This window comes from Balaenoptera borealis (genome assembly GCF_965194805.1).
Source record: "Balaenoptera borealis genome assembly, chromosome: 3".
In the NCBI taxonomy this organism is placed as follows: domain Eukaryota; kingdom Metazoa; phylum Chordata; class Mammalia; order Artiodactyla; family Balaenopteridae; genus Balaenoptera; species Balaenoptera borealis.
Window position 1 is genome coordinate 156,783,517 of NC_138866.1, and position 5,148 is coordinate 156,788,664.

A 5,148-nucleotide genomic window follows, 5' to 3' on the forward strand; every position below is an offset into this window, starting at 1 on the left:
GGCATATAAACACACCCCGACAAATGTTGACTTTTATCAGTTTGATCACAAGATAAAATGAACTTGTAATTAATTAGGTTAGTTGCTGCTTAGCAAAACTGAAGAGATCTGATTTGCTTAGTTTTAAGGAGAAAACTGAGTTTCTTCAATAACTCAAAATAGACGTTTAGGTGAATCGACAAATTGTTTTCTTCTTTGTATTTTAGCTGTTCTGTTCCAATCCAAGAGAAGAAAATTTACAGGGGATGAAATAGTATGAGGACAATTCGAGAACATTGTTGCTATGTGACCTATGGCAGACATGTTAGAACAAATTTCTAGAACTCCAGAGTTGGAGAACTCAAACTATTTGATTTTGAGATTTACTATGAAGCTAACGTCATCAAGGCAGCATGGTGATGTTGAAAGAATACACACATAGATCAGTGTTACAGAATATAGTCTTATATGAGCTATTACTCATGGTCTTAAGGATCTGCCCAACTGATTTGAAAAGTTATGTCAAGACAAAAACCTGCACATTAATGTTTATTGAAGCTTTATTTATTATATCCCAAAATAGGAAGCAAACAAAAGTCAATAGATGAGTTGATTTTAAGCTCTGTTATATCTACATAATAGATTGTTATCAGTGATAAAAAGAAATGAGTCAGCAGGCCATGAAAAGAAAATAATGAATCTTAAGTGAGTATGTCTAAATGAAAAAAGCCAGTCTTTAAAAAGGCACATACCAATGTGTCCAATTATGTGACATTCTGAAAGGTAAAAGTATAGTGATAGAAAAAAAATCAGTGTTTGCCAGGGTTTTGGGATGTGGGGGAAGGATTGACTAGGTAGAGCGCAAGGAAGAATTTTGGGTGGTGAAACTATCTTGCAGATGCTCTAATGATGAATTCAAGACATTGAGCAAAATTCACAGAACTTTAAAGCAGAATAAGTAAATTTTAATATATGCAAATTAAAATCATTTAGTAGGTGGGGATACCAGGATTGAATGTAGAATGTGACAAATGACTTTAATTGTATTACAAATGTTTGAAATGAGCTCTGACCTAGGTAAATTTGGAAAAGAGTGGCACTTGTAAGAATTAAGGCAAAAAGAACTATGCATAAACACTCCACTGTATTTGATAAAGTTAAGGATTAACTTAAGGATAAGGATTGACAATTTTAAAATACTGCACGTTTATATTGGAACTGAACAGTGATGTAAATGAATGGTGGGCAGTGGGGGGCCAGGTTTCTTGCTATTGGAGTGGGAGGTTACAGATAAGAAAGGGGAAGAGGCTAGAACACACCAAGTGGTGATGGATGAAAGTTATGGATGTCAGCATGAACTCTCCTTTAGCTTAGTGTAGGTGCAGGTATTTACATATCAAAAAGTTTAGGTAAATGTGTGTGTGAGGGATCATATAACACGTGTGCCTCCTGCTCTGTCTGTTGAGCAGGCCTAGAAACAGAGACACACAGTACCAATGAGCACACTTGGCTCCCAGATCTTCGCTTCTAACACCATTCTCCAAGGAAAGGAGCCAGGACTCAGAGAAGGAATGGCTGAAACTGGAAGGAAATACATGAGATGATGACATTGGCACTTGACCACTGCAGTCATCTCCCCAAACATGTTATTCTAGTCTAACCATGAGGAAAACGTCAGACAGGCTCCAACAGAAGGACATTCTACAAAACACCTGACCAGTATTCCTCAGAACTGTCAAGGGCATCAAAACACGGAAAATCCAAGAAATTGTCATGTGACTTATAAATGTTATGTGATATCCTGGGTGGGATCCTGGAACAGAAAACTGAGGAAATATGAATCAATCACTGAATTTACTTATTAATAATACATTAATTTCAGCTCATTAATTTTGACAAATGTACCATATCGGTATAAGATGTTAATAATAGAGGAAGCTGGGTGCAGGCCATGTGAAGACCCTCTGAACTACAGTCACTATAATTCTGTAAATCTAAAGCTATTCCAAAATAAAAAAGTTTATTTAAAAAGTCTTTAAATGAATGTAAAAGTAAAAACAGTAGGCTGGTGCTAGGAGTGACCACAACTATGGATATTTATTGGTTGGGGATTGAGAAGCATGAACAGAATTTTGAAGTTGTCTATATGGTTGTTATATAAAAGCTTATCCCTAGTCTCTCAGGTCATCCAAACCTTCAGTGTGGTTTAGCCAAGATGCCTCATGCCTTAATCACACTGGAAAGTTTCCTTATGGTGTCTCCCCATCTTTCTCAACCTGAATTAACAGAACTTGTAAATGTGTGACAGTATTAAAAGTGTGACAGTGAGAGTGAGATTAACTTAAAAATATAACCCTAATTTTGTATTGCATTTTCCTTAAATTTTTCAAATCATTTATGTAATTATTATTTTATTTGTTATACATAAATATATTTTGAGTTAATTATAATATTTATTGTTTTTTATTTGGAATAGATAAGTTATCTGATTCACACAGCTAATACTCGGCTGCTGCACTTGAGTGATGGGAGGAGTGAGTACGAGAGAAAGAGGGGAGAAGGGCATCCTTTTGCAAGACTTAACCTGCTCCTGATACTATAGAAGAGTGTTGGGAAAAGTCACACGCACACATGCCCCGTCTCAGCAAAACTGCACCAATTGTCACAGATTTTCAGGGTAATCCCAGTGCTGAGTAATAACACCCATGGTACTATATCTGCTTCAGTTGGCCACGCAAGTCATTATCTTCCTCTTGAGGCAAGATACTTTCTAGTGTGAATCGCTGTTTACACCTCACGTGCTCTAGGGCGTAGACTTGACTTTCAAGGTGTTGATGTATTTCCTAATCACTTAGGTTAAGTCGTGCAGTCACGGCCTCCGATTTGAGCTCCGAGCTCTCAGTAGCACACTGGGCAAAACGTTTCCGTGAACTGATTTGTAAAGCTCACGTCTGATTAGAATTTCAGGCAGGTGTTGAGTGTATTTCTGGACGATATCATAATATGGCCCAGAAGATTTTTAAAGTTGTGTGCCCGTGGACGTCTTGAGTTGCGTACACACTGTGACAGGAATATGAGCTCCGTAGCATCTAAGACGAGGGTGTAGTGCGCAGACACATGTGAGGGTTCGAAGGCGCTTGACTCAGCTGTGCCCCCGCTGACCTTCCCCGCGGCCTCCTTTCCTCTCAGGGTTTGTGGAGGAAGCGTGTGGCTGGCTGTGCCTTTAAGCTGTTTGGACAACAGCTTCCATGATGCTCTAGCCCCCGTCTCTGCTTGAGCTCACAGCAGACACTTCCTTCTGGTGAGACAGCAGGTTAAGCCTCTTCACTTGGGCGGGAGCACCGTTGGCCTGGGGGCCTCTGGGAGACACGCAGCCCTGCCCTGGCTCTGCGGTTCACTCACTTTACTCCCTTTTGCATCCCTCAGGCCGGGTGTGCACCAGTGGCCGGGCATGCACCACTGGCCTTTCCACAGTGGGAACCTCACGTGCCTCTCCGGAGGCTCCGGGGGAGCCCATTGATCCACAGTTCTCAGCGAAGGGCCCCTGTGTGTCTGACTGTCCACTCTGGCTGTAGGCTCTGCACATCTGCGTCTATCTTGTGGGCACCACCAGATTCCTGGGGCACCTGGCCCTGGCGTTACAGAAATGAGGGAGACAGCGATTAACACGCCAAGTTTAGATAGAACCAACCATTGGGAGTTAAAAAAAAAAATCATTATCCATCTATCTTCCAAAAGCACAAATGTTTATTTATTCAACTGCCTCAAGTTAGCAGATTAGCAGAAATACATGCATAATGTGTGTGTGTATCCTCATATAGATTCACACGCACTTTGTTAGGTTGTACACTGGGAAGAGTTATCTCAGTTTTAAAAATGGAGAGCTGTAACAAACTATCAAATTCAGCAAAATGTGACTTAAGTGTCACTACAGACTATTTGTATTCCCCAAACTCATGCCTTGAATCCTAACCCCCAGTGTGATGGTGGCAGGAGGTGGGGCCTTTGGGAGGTGATGAGGTCATGAGGGTGGAGCCCCCATGATGAGATCAGTGTCCTTATAAAAGAGACCCCAGAGAGCTCCTCGCCCCTTCCTCCAGGTGAGGACACAGCAGGAGGATGCCGTCTGTGAGCCAGCTTCTGAGTCACAGTGTGGGGCAAATTCCCTAAAGCCGAGACGGCTCACATTGGATTCTGCTGCAAGCAAGATATAAAGCTTGTTGATGTTAAGTCATAGAGATGTGGGGATTATTTATTTCAAGAACAAGAATTATTTACTACAATGAATATAGAAATTAGAACTTTAAAAGGGAGTGTTCTATAATAATAAAAATTCTTAAAAGAATATTAGTCTGTAATTACCTTAGCATTCGGGTGTTATGGGATGAAGAAACTGATCTCACGAGCCAGAGAGATGGAACCTCTCTTCACGCAGTGACAGACGTTTACTGAAATGCTCCTGCCAATGATAATCTGGGAGACTAAGTTCCTGCTGCTGTGACTGGTAGAGAGGAAGTGTTCAAGAGAATTGAAGTATTAGTGCCTGTGCCGCCTGCTGGACCTCTAGAGGAGACAGGCTTATCTGCACATAGACATAGAGAATGGAGTCCCGAACCCTGGGACCCCGGGTGATGGACACAATGGCCAAGGAAGGCCTTGCAGCACTAGGGCTCATCAGGATCCAGCCCTGCACCCAGAGACACAGCAAGGGTTCGGCAATGCTCCTCCGGCCTGGATGTTAAAGCACAGGGCAGCAGCTGCAGGGAAGCAAAGCAGGTCCATACCTGCTTCTAGGCACAGGTATCAGGCGCAGTCACTGGAACAGGAAGCTGACTGAGGCAGATACCTGCACAAATGTGAGGGGTCCTATTGCCAGAGGCCCCACAAGCCTAGAGTAGTAGAACACTTTCACCTACTTGAGACTTAAAATAACCCGGCCTTTGAATCCCAGCCTTTCACGAGGAGGAAGTGATTCTCAGAAGTGTGTTTTTCCCAAGCTGGGCATAATTCCCAGTGCTGGTTTAGGATGTGGTCGTGGAGGATAAAGGAGAAGGAAGAGTCACCCGAAGGGGCCCAGAGGAAGGTGGACAAGGACATTCCTCCTGGAGAGCAGAGTCCAAGACTTCTCACCGTGGACGGGGACACCACCACTCTCTCTCCGTGGGTGTC